Source organism: Nothobranchius furzeri, chromosome 5 (assembly GCF_043380555.1).
Source record: "Nothobranchius furzeri strain GRZ-AD chromosome 5, NfurGRZ-RIMD1, whole genome shotgun sequence".
Lineage (NCBI taxonomy): Eukaryota > Metazoa > Chordata > Actinopteri > Cyprinodontiformes > Nothobranchiidae > Nothobranchius > Nothobranchius furzeri.
In genome coordinates this window covers 24,018,650-24,041,953 of record NC_091745.1, presented here as the reverse complement: position 1 = coordinate 24,041,953, position 23,304 = coordinate 24,018,650, and positions in this window count along the sequence as shown.

Genomic DNA, 23,304 nt, shown 5'->3' with positions numbered 1-23,304 from the left:
CAAAGCCCCGCCTTTTTTCAAAACCTGCCAGTACTGGAGACTAAGTGACCTCAACTTGTCAGCTGCTATTCGCCAGAGATTGCTGGCGATTGGGTAAAAGGAGTCCAATAGGTAGCTGTGAAAAAAAGAGTGGCGTGGTGACAGGTCAAAGTTTGAGGCTTAGCCACGCCCACACCTTTATACTTATTTAAAATCCGACGGTTGAATTTTTTCCTTTATGTCTTAAGAGTCTATAGCAGAAGTTTGAAGGCGATTGGTGAAAAGGGCGATGGAGCATCACTCTCCAAACAACGTGTGCGAAAACCACTAAATCGAGTACTTGGACCAAAATGGCCGACTTCCTGTGCGACAATGCACTTGGCTCCAAGAGACTTTTTTGTAGGTCCTGAGACACCACATTAGTGTACCAAATTTCGTAATCCTCAGTCAAAGCCTGGCTTGGGGCTGACAGTTTTAATGTTCCTAGAGGGCGCTATTTCAGAAAATAGGCCACGCCCACAGGATTTTCACATCACATTTTTTGGGGGGCAGGACTAGGATCACTCCCAAGAAGTTTTGTGGCGATATCTTTAGAAATGACGAAATGGGAGGCAAACGTAAGGCCTAAGCGGTACACCTGACTTCGCCGCGCCGCCACAGCCCCGCCTTCTGCAGAAAACTCCCATAAAGTGACGCCAAGCAACCCCAACTTGTCTTCAGTTACCTGCTACAAATTTGGGGTGATTATTTGAAAGGGCGAATTTTGGAAAATTTCCCAGTAAAACTTGACCTTTTAAGTCCTGAGGGGGCGGGGCTTGTGTGACATCATCTATCGACCATTCATTTGTCTTCGGGGGGCGATGGCAATTGTCCTTAGAAATTGTTTTAACTGTAATTCTTTCATTTGTGAAATTATAGCAATTTGAATTTTTTTGGCGAGTGCTCGAACTTTGAGGCCTGGCCCCGCCCCTTCAGTATTTACGAAAAGTCAATTTTATTGTCTCATTTGAATCGTCCATCGCTTCTGTTCGATCTCGCACTATTTTTGAGACGATGGTGCGAAAAATGACCAAACTGTTCAACCAAATATAGACCCTAGAATTGGCCAAAACGGCTAAAAATCCTCATTTCAACCCAAAATGGCCGACTTCCTGTTTTATATTGACCATGGTTGCAAGAGGCTTTTCTGTGCGGACTGTTGAGTATTATCAGTATACCAAATTTCATAACTGTACGATAAACTAAGCTTTATGGAGAGGGGTATTTTTCACTTTCTAGGGGGCACTGTCGAGCCACTTTTTTATGAACTTTCACATCGCCAGTGAAATACGTAAATTTCACGCACTTTCTATATTGAGCCAGAATTTGGTGACTTTTTGGATATGCTAAGACCCCCTAAAGGCCACCCAAAGACGCGGAAGAAAAAAGAATAATAATAATAATAATAATAAGAAGAAACGGAGCAGATACAATAGGCCTTCGCAGCTTCACTGCTCGGGCCTAATAAACGGAGCAGATACAATAGGCCTTCGCAGCTTCACTGCTCGGGCCTAATTAAAGCTGCAAGCAGCGTCGTTCGGCCCTCGCAGCGAAGATGCTCACCCTCCTTCCGCACCCCCTCCGCTCCATCCCCGATGCTCTCCAAACCCAACTCCCCGCCGCTCCGTCCTGGCCGGCAGCACGGGGCACCAGGGCACGTCCACGGACTGAAACGTCCACCACCCTGACACCAAGAAAAGCTAACAGTCACCTCGTCCACACCTCACCCTGAATCAGCATCCCCTCCGAGCCTACCATTATATTACATGTCTCACCACTAGGGCATACTTTATCTTTAGCACACTGTTGGTGTGATGACACAGACCAACTTTAGTGCTTTTCTGCCCATATTTATTAAAGTTTTCGAAAGTTAAAGTTATCTAGGGGGCGCTGTGATCAATTACAGAAAAATCCCATTGAGGTCAGCTTTGGTTGACAAAGACAGTTTTCTGTTATTTTGGCATCAAACGGACGTTGTGTGTGTTATCTAAAGCCAGTGAGCTGAAAGGGGCGGAGCTACAGGGATTTGAACCAACAACCACATCAATGTGTTTGGTGCAGTCATGTGATGTCACAAGCCAATTATAATGCCATTCTGACTTTGACTTTAGAAGTTAATAAAGTTTGAACCCATCTAGGGGGCGTTGTGACCATTTACAAGTAAATGCCATAGAGGTCATCTTTGGTCATCAAAGATGGTTTTCTGTTAATTTGGAATCAATCAAACGTTGCATGGGTCATCTAGAGACACAAAGCTGTAAGTGGGTGGAGTTAAAGTGAATTGAACAAGTGATCACATACATGTGTTGATTGCAGATGTGTGATGACTCCCACAATGTTTGATGTAGTTTGGAGCTTTTTTGCAGAAGTTACAAAGGTTTTTTGTATCTAGGGGGCGCTGTCCCAAATTTAAGAATTATTCCATGAAGAAGTTTGTAGGTTGTTGACAGTCATTTGTGTGCAGTTTGGTGTGAATTGCATCATGCATGTGTTATTCAGGGCCTAATATCTGTCAGGGGGCGGAGCTAAAGCAATATCAACAACTTACCACAGGACTGTGGTGGGTGCCATTGTGTGAGTACACATAGCAAGTTTGGTGCAGTTACGACCTCGTCTGTAGGAGTTATTACAGTTTTAATGGTGTGTAGGGGGCGCTGTGGTGACATTACACAACTTTCACCAACGGTGTGTGCCTCGTTGAATAAAGGGCATGATTGTTGATTGCCATGTTCAGTCTCGGGCAGATCGGAGGTTGTTAGTGGAAGTTACAGTCAAACGTAAGGTCACGGCGTCACGCCAGAATTCGCCGTGGCATCAAAGCCCTTCCCTTTCTGAAAAGCTATCAGATCTGAATGGTCATTACAACATCATGAAGACAGTGCATGACCTTAGTGTCATGTTGACTAAAGTAGAGGGGACAAATATGGGCATTTCACCATAAAAAAATAGACTTCCTGTAGTCAGGGGGCGGGGCATAGGTGATGTCAGCTGTCCACATTGTCATTGTCTTGAGATGTGGTCAATGATCACACAGACGGAGATTGATATAGATCTGATCATGCACATGGGAGTTGTTAAGTCAAGTAATGTAATGGCGAAAGGTCAAACTTTGAGGCTTAGCCACGCCCACACCTTTATACTTGTATAAAATCCGACGGTTGAATTTTTTCCTCTATGTCTTAAGATTATATAGCAGGAGTTTGAAGGTGATAGGTGGAAAGGACGACGAGACATCATTCTCCTAATAACGTGTGTGAAAACCACTAAATCGAGTACTTGGACCAAAATGGCCGACTTCCTGTGCGACTTTGCACTTGGCTCAAAGATACTTTTTTGTAGGTCCTGAGACCCCACATTAGTGTACCAAATTTCGTACTCCTCAGTCAAAGCATGGCTTGGGGCTGACAGTTTTAATGGACCTAGGGGGCGCTATTTCAGAAAATAGGCCACGCCCATTTGATGTTCACATGAGATCTTTTGGGGGGCCGGACTAGGATCACTCACAAGACGTTTCGTGACTGTATCTATAGAAATGACGACATGGGAGGCACATGTATGGCCACGGCGGTACGCCTGACTTCGCCGCGTCGCCACAGCCCCGCCTTCTGCAGAAAACACCCATAAAGTGACGTCAAGCAACGCCAACTTCTCTTCAGTTACCTGCTACAAATTCGGGCTGATTATTCGACAGGGCGAATTTTGGAAAATTTCCCAGTAAAACTTGACGTTTTAAGTCCTGAGGGGGCGGGGCTTGTGTGACATCATCCAGCGACCATTCATTTGTCTTCGGGGGGCGATGACGATTATCCATAGAAAGTTACTTTAACTGTAATTCTTTCATTTGTGAAATTATAGCAATTTGAATTTTTTTGGCGAGTGCTCGAACTTTGAGGCCTGGCCCCGCCCCTTCACTATTTACGAAAAGTCAATTTTATTTTCTCATTTGAATCGTCCATCGCTTCTGTTCGATGGCACACTATTTTTATGACTATGGTACGAAAAATGACGAAACTGTTCAACCAAATATAGACCCTAGAAATGGCCAAAACGGCTAAAAATCGCCAATTCAACCCAAAATGGCCGACTTCCTGTTTTATATTGACCATGGTTGCAAGAGGCTTTTTTGTGCGGACTGTTGAGTAGTACCAGTATACCAAATTTCATAACTGTACGATAAACTAAGCTTTATGGAGAGGGGTATTTTTCACTCTTTAGGGGGCGCTCTCGAGCCACTTTTTTATCAACTTTCACATCGCCAGTGAAATACGTAAATTTCACGCACTTTCTATATTGGGCCAGAATTTGGTGACTTTTTGGATATGCTAAGACCCCCTAAAGGCCACCCAAAGACGCGGAAGAAAAAAGAAAGCGTAATAATAATAATAATTAAAGCTGCAAGCAGCGTCGTTCGGCCCTCGCAGCGAAGCTGCTCGCCCTCCTTCCGCAACCCCTCCGCTCCATCCGCGACGCTCTCCAAACCCAGCTCCGCGCTTCTCCATCCTGGCCGGCAGCCGGGGGCACCAGGGCACGTCTGGCAGAACAGAAAGTCAACCACCCCGACACCAGAAACCGTGAACGGCCTCCGCGTCCACACCTCACCCTGACTCAGCATCCCCTCTGAGCCCACCATTACACGTCTCACCACTAGGAGATACTCTATCTTTACTACACTGGTGATGTGATGTTCAGTCTCGGGCATATCGAAGGCTGTTTGTGGAAGTTACAGTCAAACGTAAGGTCACAGCGTCATGCCAGAAATCGCCATGGCATAAAAGCCCCCCCTTTCTGAAAAGCTATCAGATCTGAATGGTCATTACAACATCATGAAGACAGTGCATGACCTTAGTGTCATCTTGACTAAATTAGAGGGGACAAATATGGACATTTCACCATAAAACAGTAGACTTCCTGTAGTCAGGGGGCGGGCTTAGGTGATGTAAGCTGTCCACATTGTCACTGTCTTCAGATGGGGTCAGTGATCACACAGACAAAATTTGAAATTGATCTGATCATGCACATGGGAGTTATTAAGTCAAGTAACATAATGGCGACTGGTCAAAGTTTGAGGCTTAGCCACGCCCACACCTTTATACTTATTTAAAATCCAACGGTTGAATTTTTTCCTCTATGTCTTAAGAGTATATAGCAGGAGTTTGAAGGTGATCGGTGGAAAGGACGACGAGACATCATTCTCCTCATAACGTGTGCGAAAACCACTAAATCGAGAACTTGGACAAAAATGGCCGACCTCCTGTGCGACATTGTACTTGGCTCCAAGAGACTTTTTTGTAGGTCCTGAGACACTACATTAGTGTGCCAAATTTCGTGATCCTCAGTCAAAGCATGGCTTGGGGCTGATTGTTTTAATGGTCCTAGGTGGGCGCTATTTCAGAAAATAGGCCACGCCCACAAACTTCAGCTGTCCATGTCTATTAGGGGTCAGAGTAAGAAATCGCCATTGCATCAAAGCCCCTCCCTTTCTGAAAAGCTAGCAGATCTGAATGGTCATTACAACATCATGAAGACAGTGCATGACCTTAGTGTCATGTTGACTAAATTAGAGGGGACAAATATGGGCATTTCACCATAAAAAATAGACTTCCTGTAGTCAGGGGGCGGGGCTTAGGTGATGTCAGCTGTCCACATTGTCATTGTCTTGAGATGTGGTCAATGATCACACAGACACAGTTTGATATAGATCTGATCATGCACATGGGAGTTAAGTCAAGTGATGTAATGGCGAAAGGTCAAAGTTTGAGGCTTAGCCACGCCCACACTTTTATACTTATATAAAATCCGATGGTTGAATTTTTCTCCCTTTGTCTTAAGAGTATATAGCAGAAGTTTGAAGGCGATTGGTGAAAAGGGCGATGGTGCAACACTCTCCAAACAACGTGTGCGAAAACCACTAAATCGAGTACTTGGACCAAAATGGCCGACTTCCTGTGCGACTTTGTACTTGGCTCCAAGAGACTTTTTTGTAGGTCCTGAGACCCCACATTAGTGTATCAAATTTCGTAATCCTCAGTCAAAGCATGGCTTGGGGCTGACAGTTTTAATGGTCCTAGGGGGCGCTATTTAAGAAAATAGGCCACGCCCACAAACTTCAGCTGTCCATTTCTATTGGGGGTCAGACTAGGATCACTCATCAGACATTTTGTTGTGATGTCACAATGATTGAAGAAATGAGAGACAAACGTATTTTCATGGCGTGATGGCGAATTTCGCCATGCTCCCAAAGCCCCGCCTTTATTCAAAACCTGCCAGTACTACAGATCAAGTGACCTCAACTTGTCTGCTGCCATTTGCCAGTGATTGCTGGTGATTGGTTAAAAGGAGTCCAATAGGGAGCTGTGAAAAAAAGAGTGGCGTGGCGACAGGTCAAAGTTTGAGGCTTAGCCACGCCCACACCTTTATACTTATATAAAATCCGACGGTTGAATTTTTTCATCTATGTCTTAAGAGTATATAGCAGATGTTTGAAGGCGATTGGTGAAAAGGGCAATGGTGCACCACTCTCCAAACAACGTGTGCGAATACCACTAAATCGAGTACTTGGACCAAAATGGCCGACTTCCTGCGCGACTTTGCACTTGGCTCCAAGAGACTTTTTTGTAGGTCCTGAGACCCCACATTAGTGTATCAAATTTCGTAATCCTCAGTCAAAGCATGGCTTGGGGCTGACAGTTTTAATGGTCCTAGGGGGCGCTATTTCATTAAATAGGCCACGCCCACAAACTTCAGCTGTGCAGTTCTATTAGGGGTCAGAGTAGGATCACTCATCAGAAATTGTGTGGCGATGTCACAATGATTGAAGAAATGAGAGACAAACGTATTTCCATGGCGTGATGGCGAATTTCGCCATGCTCCCAAAGCCCCGCCTTTATTCGAAACCTGCCAGTACTATAGACCAAGTGACCTCAACTTGTCTGCTGCTATTTGCCAGTGATTGCTGGTGATTGGTTAAAAGGAGTCCGATAGGGAGCTGTGAAAAAAAGAGTGGCGTGGCGACAGGTCAAAGTTTGAGGCTTAGCCACGCCCACACCTTTATACTTATATAAAATCCGACGGTTGAATTTTTTCATCTATGTCTTAAGAGTGTATAGCAGATGTTTGAAGGTGATTGGTGAAAAGGGTGATGGTGCAACACTCTCCAAACAACGTGTGCGAATACCACTAAATCGAGTACTTTGACCAAAATGGCCGACTTCCTGTGCGACTTTGCACTTGGCTCCAAGAGACTTTTTTGTAGGTCCTGAGACACCACATTAGTGTACCAAATTTCGTAATCCTCAGCCAAAGTATGGCTTGGGGCTGACAGTTTTAATGGTCCTAGGGGGCGCTATTTCAGAAAATAGGCCACGCCCACCGGATGTTCACATCAGATTCTATTTGGGGCTGGACTAGGATCACTCCCAAGAAGTGTTGTGGTGATATCTTTAGAAATGACGAAATGGGAGGCAAACGTAAGGCCTAAGCGGTACACCTGACTTCGCCGCACCGTCACAGCCCCGCCTTCTGCAGAAAACTCCCATAAAGTGACGCCAAGCAACCCCAACTTGTCTTCAGTTAACTGCTACAAATTTGGGGTGATTAGTTGAAAGGGCGAATTTTGGAAAATTTCCCAGTAAAACTTGACCTTTTAAGGCCTGAGGGGGCGGGACTTATGTGACATCATCAATCGACCATTCATTTGTCTTCGGGGGGCGATGCCGATTGTCCATAGATAATTACTTTAACTGTAATTCTTTCATTTATGAAATTAAAGCAATTTGAATTTTTTTGGCGAGTGCTTGAACTTTGAGGCCTGGCCCCGCCCCTTCAGTATTTACGAAAAGTCAATTTTATTTGCTCATTTGATTCATCTATCGCTTCTGTTCGATCGCACACTATTTTTGAGACAATCGTGCGAAAAATGACCAAACTGTTCAACCAAATGTAGACCCTAGAAATGGCCAAAACGGGGTCAAAATGGCCACTTTAGTCCAAAATGGCCGACTTCCTGTTTGATATTGACCATGGGTGCAAGAGGCTTTTCTGTGCGTATTGTTGAGTTCTACAAGTGTACCAAATTTCATCATTCTACTATGAAAAAAGGTCAAAGCAGAGGGGTATTTTTAATTTTCTAGGGGGCGCTGTTGAAACATTTTTTTACCAACTTTCACGTTGCCACTGAAATACGTAAATTTCACGCATTTTCTATATTGGGCCAGAATTTGGTGAGTTTTTGGATATGCTAAGACCCCCTAAAGGCCACCCAAAGACGCGGAAGAAAAAGAAAGAAAGAAAAAAAAAAAAAATTAAAGCTGCAAGCAGCGTCGTTCGGCCCTCGCAGCGAAGCAGCTCGCCCTCCTTCCGCACCCCCTCCGCTCCATCCCCGACGCTCTCCAAACCCAGCTCTGCGCTTCTCCATCCTGGCCGGCAGCCGGGAGCACCAGGGCACGTCTGGCAGAACAGACAGTCAACCACCCCGACACCAGAAACCGTGAATGGCCTCCTCGTCCACACCTCACCCTGACTCAGCATCCCCTCTGAGCCCACCATTACACGTCTCACCACTAGGAGATACTCTATCTTTACCACACTGGTGATGTGATGTTCAGTCTAGGGGCAAATCGGAGGCTGTTTGTGGAAGTTACAGTCAAACGTAAGGTCACAGCTTCACGCCAGAAATCGCCATGGCATCAAAGTCCCTACCTTTCTGAAAAGCTATCAGATCTGAATGGTCATTACAACATCATGAAGACAGTGCATGACCTTAGTGTCATGTTGACTAAATTAGAGGGGACAAATATGGGCATTTCACCATAAAACAGTAGACTTCCTGTAGTCAGGGGGCGGGGCTTAGGTGATGTCAGCTGTCCACATTGTCACTGTCTTCAGATGTGGTCAGTGATCACACAGACAAAGTTTGAAATTGATCTGATCATGCACATGGGAGTTATTAAGTCAAGTAACGTAATGGCGACTGGTCAAAGTTTGAGGCTTAGCCACGCCCACACCTTTATACTTATTTAAAATCCGACGGTTGAATTTTTTCCTCTATGTCTTAAGAGTATATAGCAGGAGTTTGAAGGTGATCGGTGGAAAGGACGACGAGACATCATTCTCCTAATAACGTGTGGGAAAACCACTAAATCGAGTACTTGGACCAAAATGGCCGACCTCCTGTGCGACATTGGACTTGGCTCCAAGAGACTTTTTTGTAGGTCCTGAGACACTACATTAGTGTGCCAAATTTCGTGATCCTCAGTCAAAGCATGGCTTGGGGCTGATAGTTTTAATGGTCCTAGGGGGCGCTATTTCAGAAAATAGGCCACGCCCACAAACTTCAGCTGTCCAATTCTATTAGGGGTCAGAGTAAGATCACTCATCAGAAATTGTGTGGTGATGTAACAATGATTGAAGAAATGAGAGACAAACGTATTTCCATGGCGTGATGGTGAATTTCGCCATGCTCCCAAAGCCCCGCCTTTATTCGAAACCTGTCAGTACTATAAACCAAGTGACCTCAACTTGTCTGCTGCTATTTGCCAGTGATTGCTGGTGATTGGTTAAAAGGAGTCCAATAGGGAGCTGTGAAAAAAAGAGTGGCGTGGCGACAGGTCAAAGTTTGAGGCTTAGCCACGCCCACACCTTTATACTTATTTAAAATCCGACGGTTGAATTTTTTCATCTATGTCTTAAGATTGTATAGCAGATGTTTGAAGGTGATTGGTGAAAAGAGCGATGGTGCAACACTCTCCAAACAACGTGTGCGAAAACCACTAAATCGAGTACTTGGACCAAAATGTCCGACTTCCTGTGCGACTTGGTGCTTGGCTCCAAGAGACTTTTTTGTAGGTCCTGAGACACCACATTAGTGTACCAAATTTCGTAATCCTCAGTCAAAGCCTGGCTTGGGGCTGACAGTTTTAATGGTCCTAGAGGGCGCTATTTCAGAAAATAGGCCACGCCCACAGGATTTTCACATCACATTTTTTGGGGGGCAGGACTAGGATCACTCCCAAGAAGTTTTGTGGCGATATCTTTAGAAATGACGAAATGGGAGGCAAACGTAAGGCCTAAGCGGTACGCCTGACTTCGCCGCGCAGCCACAGCCCCGCCTTCTGCAGAAAACTCACATAAAGTGACGCCAAGCAACCCCAACTTGTCTTCAGTTACCTGCTACAAATTTGGGGTGATTATTTGAAAGGGCGAATTTTGGAAAATTTCCCAGTAAAACTTGACCTTTTAAGTCCTGAGGGGGCGGGGCTTGTGTGACATCATCTATCGACCATTCATTTGTCTTCGGGGGGCGATGGCAATTGTCCTTAGAAATTGTTTTAACTGTAATTCTTTCATTTGTGAAATTATAGCAATTTGAATTTTTTTGGCGAGTGCTCGAACTTTGAGGCCTGGCCCCGCCCCTTCAGTATTCACGAAAAGTCAATTTTATTGTCTCATTTGAATCGTCCATCGCTTCTGTTCGATCTCGCACTATTTTTGAGACGATGGTGCGAAAAATGACCAAACTGTTCAACCAAATATAGACCCTAGAATTGGCCAAAACGGCTAAAAATCCTCATTTCAACCCAAAATGGCCGACTTCCTGTTTTATATTGACCATGGTTGCAAGAGGCTTTTCTGTGCGGACTGTTGAGTATTATCAGTATACCAAATTTCATAACTGTACGATAAACTAAGCTTTATGGAGAGGGGTATTTTTCACTTTCTAGGGGGCACTGTCGAGCCACTTTTTTATGAACTTTCACATCGCCAGTGAAATACGTAAATTTCACGCACTTTCTATATTGAGCCAGAATTTGGTGACTTTTTGGATATGCTAAGACCCCCTAAAGGCCACCCAAAGACGCGGAAGAAAAAAGAATAATAATAAGAAGAAGAAACGGAGCAGATACAATAGGCCTTCGCAGCTTCACTGCTCGGGCCTAATAAGAAACAGAGCAGATACAATAGGCCTTCGCAGCTTCACTGCTCGGGCCTAATTAAAGCTGCAAGCAGCGTCGTTCGGCCCTCGCAGCTCCGCGCCGCTCCGGCCTGGCCGGCAGCCCTGGGCACCAGGGCACGTCCGCAGAACACAAACGTCGACCACCCCAACACCAGAAACGGCTAACGGCCACCTTGTCCGCACCTCACCCTGACTCAGCATCCCCTTTGAGCTCACCATTACATTTTATGTCTCACCACTAGGGAATCCTCTATCTTTACCACACTGGTGGTGTGATGACAGTGACCAACTTTAATGCTATTCTGACCATGTTTTTTAAAGTTATCGAAGGATAACGTTATCTAGGTGGCGCTGTGACCAACTACAGAAAAGTCCCATTGAGGTCAGCTTTGGTGACATTATATAACATTCACCAACCGTTTGTGCCTCATTGGCTAAAGGGCATGATTGTTCATTGCCATATTCAGTTTCGGGCAAATCGGAGGCCGTTTGTGGAAGTTACAGTCAAATGTAAGGTCATGGCGTCACGCCAGCATTCACCATGGCATCAAAGCCCCTCCCTTTCTGGAAAGCTATCAGATCTGAATGGTCATTAAAACATCATGAAGACAATGTATGACCTGAGTGTCATTTTCACTAAATTAGAGGGGACAAATATGGCCATTTCACCATAAAACAATAGACTTCCTGTTGTCAGGGGGCGGGGCTTAGGTGATGTCAGCTGTCCACATTGTCGTTGTCTTGAGATGTGGTCAGTGATCACACAGACAAAGTTTGAATTAGATCTGATCATGCACATGGGAGTTATTAAGTCAAGTAATGTCATGGCGAAAGGTCAAAGTTTGAGGCTTAGCCACGCCCACACCTTTATACTTATTTAAAATCCGACGGTTGAATTTTTTCCCCTTTGACTTAAAAGTACATAGCATAAGTTTGAAGGTGATCTGTGTAAAGGGCGACGGGCCATCAATGTCCAAACAACGTGTGCGAAAACCACTAAATCGAGTACTTGGACCAAAATGGCCGACCTCCTGTGCGAAATTTCGCTTGGCTCCAAGAGACTTTTTTGTAGGTCCAGAGACCCTACATGAGTGTACCAATTTTCGTAATCCTCAGTCAAACCTTGTCTTGGGGCTGACAGTTTTAAAGGTCCTAGGGGGCGATATTTCAGAATATAGGCCACGCCCACAAATCTCAGCTGCCCAATTCTATTGGGGGTCAGACTAGGATCACTCACCAGACATTTTGTGGCGATGTCACGATAATTGAAGAAATGAGAGGCAAACGTATTGCCATGGCGTGATGGCGAATTTCGCCATGCTCCCAAAGCCCCGCCTTTTTTCAAAACCTGCCAGTACTGTAGACCAAGTGACCTCAACTTGTCAGCTTTTATTTGCCAGAGATTGCTGGTGATTGCGTAAAAGGAGTCCAATAGGGAGCTGTGAAAAAAAGAGTGGCGTGGCGACAGGTCAAAGTTTGAGGCTTAGCCACGCCCACACCTTTATACTTATTTAAAATCCGACGGTTGAATTTTTTACTTTATGTCTTAAGAGTATATAGCAGATGTTTGAAGGCGATTGGTGAAAAGGGCGATGGAGCATCACTCTCCAAACAACGTGTGCGAAAACCAGTAAATCACGTACTTGGACCAAAATGGCTGACTTCCTGTTTAACTTTGCACTTGGCTCCAAGAGACTTTTTTGTAGGTCCTGAGACACCACATTAGTGTACCAAATTTCGAAATCCTCAGTCAAAGCATGGCTTGGGGCTGACAGTTTTAATGGTCCTAGGGGGCGCTATTTCATAAAATAGGCCACGCCCACCGGATGTTCACATCAAATTTTTTGGGGGGCTGGACTAGGATCACTCACAAGAGGTTTTGTGGCGATATCTTTAGAAATGACGAAATGGGAGGCAAACGTAAGGCCACGTCGGTACGCCTGACTTCGCCGCGCCGCCACAGCCCCGCCTTCTGGAGAAAACTCCCATAAAGTGACGCCAAGCAATCCCAACTTGTCTACAGTTACCTGCTACAAATATGGGGTGATTAGTTGAAAGGGCGAATTTTGGACAATTTCCCAGTAAAACTTGACCTTTTAAGGCCTGAGGGGGCGGGGCTTATGTGACATCATCAATCAACCATTCATTTGTCTTCGGGGGGCGATGACGATTGTCCATAGAAAATTACTTTAAATGTAATTCTTTTATTTATGAAATTAAAGATATTTGAATTTTTTTGGCGAGTGCTCGAACTTTGAGGCCTGGTCCCGCCCCTTCAGTATTTACGAAAAGTCAGTTTTATTTTCTCATTTTAATCGTCCATCGCTTCTGTTCGATCGCACACTATTTTTGAGACAATCGTGCGAAAAATGACCAAACTGTTCAACCAAATATAGAGCCTAGAAATGGCCAAAACGGGGTAAAAATGGCCACTTTAGTCCAAAATGGCCGACTTCCTGTTTGATATTGACCATGGGTGCAAGAGGCTTTTCTGTGCGTATTGTTGAGTTCTACAGGTGTACCAAATTTCATCACTCTACTATGAAAAAAGGTCAATGCGGAGGGGTATTTTTAATTTTCCAGGGGGCGCTGTTGAAACATTTTTATACCAACTTTCATGTTGACAGTGAAATACGTAAATTTCACGCACTTTCTATATTGGGCCAGAATTTGGTGACTTTTTGGATATGCTAAGACCCCCTAAAGGCCACCCAAAGACGCGGAAGAAAAAAAAAGAAAAAAAAAAGAAAAATTAAAGCTGCAAGCAGCGTCGTTCGGCCCTCGCAGCTCCGCGCCGCTCCGGCCTGGCCGGCAGCCCTGGGCACCAGGGCACGTCCGCAGAACACAAACGTCGACCACCCCAACACCAGAAACGGCTAACGGCCACCTTGTCCGCACCTCACCCTGACTCAGCATCCCCTTTGAGCTCACCATTACATTTTATGTCTCACCACTAGGGAATCCTCTATCTTTACCACACTGGTGGTGTGATGACAGTGACCAACTTTAATGCTATTCTGACCATGTTTTTTAAAGTTATCGAAGGATAACGTTATCTAGGTGGCGCTGTGACCAACTACAGAAAAGTCCCATTGAGGTCAGCTTTGGTGACATTATATAACATTCACCAACCGTTTGTGCCTCATTGGCTAAAGGGCATGATTGTTCATTGCCATATTCAGTTTCGGGCAAATCGGAGGCCGTTTGTGGAAGTTACAGTCAAATGTAAGGTCATGGCGTCACGCCAGCATTCACCATGGCATCAAAGCCCCTCCCTTTCTGGAAAGCTATCAGATCTGAATGGTCATTAAAACATCATGAAGACAATGTATGACCTGAGTGTCATTTTCACTAAATTAGAGGGGACAAATATGGCCATTTCACCATAAAACAATAGACTTCCTGTTGTCAGGGGGCGGGGCTTAGGTGATGTCAGCTGTCCACATTGTCGTTGTCTTGAGATGTGGTCAGTGATCACACAGACAAAGTTTGAATTAGATCTGATCATGCACATGGGAGTTATTAAGTCAAGTAATGTCATGGCGAAAGGTCAAAGTTTGAGGCTTAGCCACGCCCACACCTTTATACTTATTTAAAATCCGACGGTTGAATTTTTTCCCCTTTGACTTAAAAGTACATAGCATAAGTTTGAAGGTGATCTGTGTAAAGGGCGACGGGCCATCAATGTCCAAACAACGTCTGCGAAAACCACTAAATCGAGTACTTGGACCAAAATGGCCGACCTCCTGTGCGAAATTTCGCTTGGCTCCAAGAGACTTTTTTGTAGGTCCAGAGACCCTACATGAGTGTACCAATTTTCGTAATCCTCAGTCAAACCTTGTCTTGGGGCTGACAGTTTTAAAGGTCCTAGGGGGCGATATTTCAGAATATAGGCCACGCCCACAAATCTCAGCTGCCCAATTCTATTGGGGGTCAGACTAGGATCACTCACCAGACATTTTGTGGCGATGTCACGATAATTGAAGAAATGAGAGGCAAACGTATTGCCATGGCGTGATGGCGAATTTCGCCATGCTCCCAAAGCCCCGCCTTTTTTCAAAACCTGCCAGTACTGTAGACCAAGTGACCTCAACTTGTCAGCTTTTATTTGCCAGAGATTGCTGGTGATTGCGTAAAAGGAGTCCAATAGGGAGCTGTGAAAAAAAGAGTGGCGTGGCGACAGGTCAAAGTTTGAGGCTTAGCCACGCCCACACCTTTATACTTATTTAAAATCCGACGGTTGAATTTTTTACTTTATGTCTTAAGAGTATATAGCAGATGTTTGAAGGCGATTGGTGAAAAGGGCGATGGAGCATCACTCTCCAAACAACGTGTGCGAAAACCAGTAAATCACGTACTTGGACCAAAATGGCTGACTTCCTGTGCAACTTTGCACTTGGCTCCAAGAGACTTTTTTGTAGGTCCTGAGACACCACATTAGTGTACCAAATTTCGAAATCCTCAGTCAAAGCATGGCTTGGGGCTGACAGTTTTAATGGTCCTAGGGGGCGCTATTTCATAAAATAGGCCACGCCCACCGGATGTTCACATCAAATTTTTTGGGGGGCTGGACTAGGATCACTCACAAGAGGTTTTGTGGCGATATCTTTAGAAATGACGAAATGGGAGGCAAACGTAAGGCCACGTCGGTACGCCTGACTTCGCCGCGCCGCCACAGCCCCGCCTTCTGGAGAAAACTCCCATAAAGTGACGCCAAGCAATCCCAACTTGTCTACAGTTACCTGCTACAAATATGGGGTGATTAGTTGAAAGGGCGAATTTTGGACAATTTCCCAGTAAAACTTGACCTTTTAAGGCCTGAGGGGGCGGGGCTTATGTGACATCATCAATCAACCATTCATTTGTCTTCGGGGGGCGATGACGATTGTCCATAGAAAATTACTTTAAATGTAATTCTTTTATTTATGAAATTAAAGATATTTGAATTTTTTTGGCGAGTGCTCGAACTTTGAGGCCTGGTCCCGCCCCTTCAGTATTTACGAAAAGTCAGTTTTATTTTCTCATTTTAATCGTCCATCGCTTCTGTTCGATCGCACACTATTTTTGAGACAATCGTGCGAAAAATGACCAAACTGTTCAACCAAATATAGAGCCTAGAAATGGCCAAAACGGGGTAAAAATGGCCACTTTAGTCCAAAATGGCCGACTTCCTGTTTGATATTGACCATGGGTGCAAGAGGCTTTTCTGTGCGTATTGTTGAGTTCTACAGGTGTACCAAATTTCATCACTCTACTATGAAAAAAGGTCAATGCGGAGGGGTATTTTTAATTTTCCAGGGGGCGCTGTTGAAACATTTTTATACCAACTTTCATGTTGACAGTGAAATACGTAAATTTCACGCTTTTTCTATATTGGGCCAGAATTTGGTGACTTTTTGGATATGCTAAGACCCCCTAAAGGCCACCCAAAGACGCGGAAGAAAAAAAAAGAAAAAAAAAAGAAAAATTAAAGCTGCAAGCAGCGTCGTTCGGCCCTCGCAGCGAAGCTGCTCGCCCTCCGTCCGCACCCCCTCCACTCCATCCCCGACGCTCTCCAAACCCAGCTCCGCGCCGCTCCTTCCTGGCTGGTAGCCCAGGGCATGTCTGTGGAACAGAAATGTCGACCGCCTCGACACCAGAAACCGCCAACGGTCACCTCGTCTGCACCTCACCCTGATTCAGCATCCCCTCTGAGGCCACCATTATATTACACGTCTCACCACTAGGGCATAGTCAGAGTATCCCTTATCACAGGTGTGGAGGTACATGCAACATGTGTGACAAAGGCGCAGCAATCAATTTCTAACTCTTTTACAGAAGATCATTTTGCTGTTCACATGACGTTGTATGTGTGTGTGTGTGTGTGTGTGTGTGTGTGTGTGTGTGTGTGTGTGTGTGTGTGTGGGGCTGAAGCTGTGGCTGAGTAGCAGCAGGCCGAGAGACTGGCATCCCAAGGTCCGTCCTGTTCCTTAAAACCTTGTCCAGGACAGCAGCAGAAAAGCCAGCAGAGGGGCCAGGAGGAGTATTGGAGCCAGAAGAAGCAGCTATCGGACTGGCAGGGGATGCAGAAGCAGAGGGATCAGCAGGAGCAGGAGAACCATCAGCCGCTGTAGAGCAGGAGCCTTTGGCAACGTCCTGGTCGCTGCAGCTCCTATTGTTGGTTGCTTTGAGATGAGGGAGTCTAAAAAGACCACAAAAGCTTTGTAGTGTGTGTTGTTTAAGCTTGGAAGGTGCAAATTAGATTTGTTCTGCCCCATACCTTCCACAGATTTACAAGCAGCCATTATCTCTGCATCATCATCCAGCCACGACAGAGGGTGTCTCTGGGAGGGGCGTGATTCCTCCTGCTGAGCAAACAGGAAAAGCATCAATTAAAGACTTAGTTAACTTGAAAATTTTACTAATTATTAGTGATGGGTCCAGCAACACCGACACACCGGCGCATGTGTCAAGCTCATGGAGCGAAACCTGTGTCGATCAGTGTCGATGCGTGTGTTGCTTTAAGAAAAAGTCACGTGACCAACACTGCTGCTGTGTCGCTCATTGCCGAGGCGCCAAACTGTGTTTATAAGGTATCGACTCTGCATCTGTCAACGGGATGAGTCGCCGCGAAAAAATTACCATTTCAAAGATAAAACAAGACATCCCTCTTTACATCAAGAAAATGGAGCCAGAGAGGAAAAGAAAAGTTTCTGCTGTATGGGATCATTTTGATCTTTTAACAGCAAATAAGGTACGTGTTTGTCTTTCCTTGTTTCTGCGCATCTGTCAGAGTTGAAAACAGCAATGTGACTGACTCTCAGTGCAAATTATTTATTTAATTTAATTAGGTTAAATGTCGGATCTGCTCAGCCGAGTTGTCTTATACAAATAAGAGCACTTCCTCAATGCTGAGACATTACAGAGTCAAGCATGAAAACGAAGAGGAAGCAAAGAACGAACACAGGTAGACCAATATAGACACTGGGCATGCTTTGTCACAGTTGTTTTACTAATATATGTTTTATTATTTTGAAATCTAGAATCTAGGAAGATTGCTCTGGACCAAGCAGTCCTGAATTTTATTATAAAGGACTGCCAACCCCTGAGTATTGTGGAGAGTGAGGGGTTCGGGGGTTGATTCAGGCCCTTGATCCATCTTACGCTTTGCCAACCAGAAAGGTTTGTATACACAATGTCTCAGATAGCTGCTGTTACTCAAGTAATATATACAGTGCTTAACAAATGTATTAGACCATCGTCTGATTTAAGGTTTATGACACAGCAAACAAAAATAAACACTTGTGATTCAAATATCATGCATGCTTGAATAATTTCTGTCCGGTGTGTCAGCTCACATTTGGGTATAAAACTGGATTCAGTTTTAAATTCCTACCTTCTATTCAACAGGGCAAAACACAGAGAACTTCATAGCTGGATGTTTTTCTTGCTTTAATGACAGGTGGTCTAATTAATGTGTTGAGTACTAGACTAATTTGATTTTGATTCATTTTCAGACGGTTAAGGAAATGATGGCCAAAAAGCATGCGGAGGAACTCGAACGAGTAAAAAGGGAAGTACAGCAAGCTGTGGCAGTGAGTATAACAGCTGACATGTGGACCTCCTTGAACATGGAGGCTTAGCTCTTACCTGTCACTACATCAATGATAATATGCAGTTGTGTACATCTGTGTTGGGAGTCAAACACTTTCCACAAAGTCACACTGCTGACAATCTGGCCCAAGTCAAAAGGGGCATGATGGATGACTGGGCCATAACAAATAAGGTAAGGTGTCTTGTGACCGACGCAGCACCAAACATGATAGCAGCAACACGAACTCTTCAAATTCGACATTCAATCTGCATTGCACACAAACTAAATTTAATAGTCAAAAAATCCTGTGATCAGATCCCTGAACTTTCATCCATAAGACACAACTCTAGGCAGATTGTATCATTCTTCAGATCCAGCACCACAGCAAAAGAGAAGCTAGCTCAAGTGCAGCAACAGATGGGACGGCCCACCTTGAAACTTGTCACTGAGGTACCAACACGTTGGAACAGCACATATCAGATGCTGTCATGGCTACATGATGAGAAAGAACCAGTGTGGGTATCTCTTGCCTCTCCAAACAGATTGAACTCCACTCACAGCTGATGAGCTCAACATCTTAAGGGAAGCACTTCTTGTGCTGGCCCCTTTCCATCAGGCCACAGTGGAGTTGTCTGAGGAGAGGAGAGTTTCAGGATCAAAGGTCATCCCGATGATGAAAATGCTAAATTGTGCACTTGAGCGGAACTCTTTACATCTACACACACAAGCAGCCACACGTCTCCATGACCAACTTAGACGTCGCGTCACAGACACTGCTTCCAATCTGGAGTCATTAAGTGTGTTGACCCTATCAACACTTTTAGACCCCAGATTTAAAACACTTGGATTTCGTAGTTCCTCCAAGTGTAGTGAGGCTGTCAATCGCCTGAAAATGGAGTGTGCTGCAGTAATTGGTCACACAACATCTGAGCCACAGCCTGGACCTTCATTAGAGCAGTTACCCACTTCAGGCAAGTTGTTCAGTATTATCAGTTTATTTTCACATTTGTTTTGTTGCTAACAAAAACTAAAACTTCTATGTATTTTTTATTATTTCAGATAATCTGTGGCAGCAGCTTGATGAAGAGGTTGGCAGACAAACCACCAATGCAACAGCTGACTCGATCATTGAGGTCCAGCGCTACTTAGCAGAGGGAAACATTTCAAGACAAGAAGATCCATTAACATACTGGGGAAACCGGAAGACATCCTACCCACACCTTTTCCACCTGGCTTTACGGTTTTTGTGTACCCCAGCTTCTTCTGTGCCCTGTGAACGTGTGTTTTCGAAAGCTGGTGAAATAGTGTCCAAAAAACGTAATAGACTAAATGCCAACACATTGGACAAACTTATTTTTCTTAATAAAAATTTATAAAAATAAAAAAAACTTGAGTCAATGACACTGAAATGGGTAATATCACATTCACAGCACTGTCACTTTAATTGTCACTTGGTATCATTCACAGAATATTTTGAGGTGTATAGATTTTAAATTTAGAAGTTTAAAATAATAACTTATGAAGTAGGCCTACAATAGCTTACAGTGTATACAAGTATGATTAGGTCATTGAATCAGCGTCTGTTGTGTCTCCAGTATGTTGCCTGCAATGATATTTAAAGTCCAGTAGGTGTCATTATAGAGCAAAACAGCAGCACTGTGTCGACACAGTTTCAATACTATTTGGGGAATGTGCTGAAACGCTTCATGAGGCTTCATCTACCCATCACTACTAATTATGTTTAAGGCTAGAAATAATTTACTGCCAACTAATCTACAAAGGTCCTTTGTTTTGATCCCAAAAAATGAATAGAAAGAAACCAGAGTTTAAAAGGTTATTTGTTCGTACTACATTAAAGCAAATGTGTATGTTAACATATGGTGTGAAATTATGGAATAACCTGGATGATGAATTAAAAAAATGTACAAGTACTGGTCAATTCAAAAAAATGTATAAAGATAAAAGGCAAAAATCGTATGATTTGGTGGGTTTAGGATGGAGGATTAATGTTTTAGTAGTGATATTATTTGTGGAAGTAAGAGAGCGGTTTAATTTTTGTGTATAAGGCTATTTTGTACTTTTTGTTATTTATCTTGTTAAAGGGGGTAGGTCATATAAGATTTTTTCTTCTTCCTCCCCCTATTTCACTCGAATGCTTATATTCTAATTTGAAGTTTGTATATTTAAACTTTTGAGTGAAATAAATTATTGAATTGAATAAACAGGGAGCCCAGTGTGCGCCCCCCAGTGGAGGGTTAAGGTATTTATATTGTGCCATATCACACACCATGGTTGGCGAAAGAAGAAGTAGTTCTTGCTGAAAACGCTGAAAAGTAGCGGGGGCGTTCCTCAAACCGAACGGCAACACGGTGTACTGGAACAGGTTATCTGGAGTGACGAAAGCAGACACTTTAGATGCAAAAGGAGTTAGCGGCACCTGCCAATAGCCTTTTAGAAGATCTAGTTTAGTAACAAATGTAGCTGAACCCACACTATCCATACAATCCTCTACACGAGGCAAAGGAAACAAATCTGGGACGGTTTTTGCATTTAACTTGCGGTAGTCAGTAACAAACCTATATGAGCCATCAGGTTTATTTTCCAGTAAACATGGTGACCTCCAGGAACTGGTGCTGGGCTTTGCTAGGCCATGTTCTAAGATAACAATGGTGGCAATGGAAGCTAACATATCAAGCTAACGTTATCTTAAACAGTTTATTTAACTGCTGGAGCAGATTTAAACGATGATGCCTCACACTTAGATCGTTGTCGCTGGTTTCATCTTCACCCAATCACCCGTCGCATTTAGTAAAGTGAAGCCAAACTTTAGAGCGCGCTCATGTTCTTCTAGTCGGAATTTTGGAGTTCCGAGGAGAAAGCGAATGCACCATTAGTGAAACGGAAGCTAACAAATCAAGCTAACGCTATGTTAAACATTTTATTTACCTACCGGAGCAGATTAAGATGAGGATGTCTCACTTAGATTGTTGTCGCTGGTTTCACCATGCTGCTGTTTACAACTCGCTCGCAGCGACCGATGACATAACGCTCTTGCGCATGCGCAGCTGTCTAGGCAAGTTCTCGTTATGAAGGACGGGTACCGTAACGAGGCACTGTTTCAAATGAAGTGAATCGGTGCTCGTTCGGTACTGTGGAATTTGGTTGTTACCTTAAAAAGTACCGAATTCGGTACTCATCCCTAAACATTTATTTACTTTTTCGTTTTCCTCCGCCAGTCTCATAAATAACTGTGTCCTCCTGCAACGATCTCGAGGAGCAACAGACATCAATAACAACGCAATAAAAAGTCTGACGTGTTGTGTAAAAACTTCTATTTTTAGCACATTTTTAGGTACGACGTGTTGCTACCAGACGCACAGTGTGAGCTGAAACTGAGTGCTACAAACGGAAAAGTCGCACAGCGTTCGCAGAATATATAGCGGACCCCCGAGTCGGCTTGCAGAAGTGACATTTACACGTGGATGTTTCCTGGTCAGGTGCTGCAGCATGGTGGAATGTGGTGTTGTGGTAGGCTACCATCCTTTGACCCCTTTAAAGATTACAATTAATTTGTGGATCCATCTAATCTTCACCCTTCTCTCTCACACCCCCCTGAGCAGACCGTACCTCCAGTGGAGTGAGCACTACAAGTGAATTATCATTACTCCACTGATCCTCCTGTGGAGTACTTTTTGTGTATCCCGCTTGTGAATAAATCTTCTTTAAGTTAATCTGTTTGTCTCTGGGTCAGCTAATTTGAGTCCATCATTATTCATTATGACACAGTTTTAACTCACCACTGTGTGAGGGTTGTTTTGTTGACTTCTGGCAACTGTATGGTAGTCTCCTCCATGATTGTGATGTTGTTCAGGATGCACTCTCTAATGTGCTTGTAAGTACGAATGATGAGGGTCCACCTTGAAAATGTCACACCTTCCACTGTCTTTGGGTTTGGGTAAACCATGCAGAGCTGGACAAAAAGGGCTTCAACAATCTGGTTGCAATCCGGCTACTGTCCAGGAATGCGTGCTCCAGAATAGAACCTAGGAGGACAAAAGTAAGAGAAATGGACTGAGGCAAGATCTGTAGAAGAATATGCATCAGTGGCTGAACAGCTGTGAGCAATATACCGTTTTGTCGACTCAACGCCTGGTGCAACGATTTTTTTTGTTGCTCTAAAATGGCCTTTGTTCAGGGTTGTTTGGTGGCGTGGTTAAAAAACGGTGCGCTCCTTTTTGTGTTCTGACAATCTTTTCCAAAGAGCGACAATGTTATTGGAGTCTTCAAGGGTGAGAGCCAGGCTGTGCTCTCTCAGACTGAAGAGTGCTTCAGTCAAATTCTGCACAGCTCTGAAACCTTATGTGTTGTTGGGGCTAACGGAGTCCTAAATGATGTTTGTCACGTATTTATAAGAAAAGAAATGGGCAAAAGTAGCCAAATCATATCTAACTTACCTGTCTCCTTGATGTCCCTGGAGCAGGTGTCATCAGAGTGGAAATCAGGCAGCCTTGATGGAGATGCAGCTAAACATAAATATCAAAACCTTTTATTAAACACACACACACACACACACACTTTCAGACACAGGTTCATAGAACAAAATTAATCAGTAACCTGGTTCTAAAGTCACTTATGTCATGTGACTTTACATAATAAAAGAATCCATCTTGACTTTCCCATCTATGTGATATTTGGGCATGAACATCACTCACTTTCTTTCATTGCATCCACAGGAGCATGTTTAACTTCTACAGATGCTATC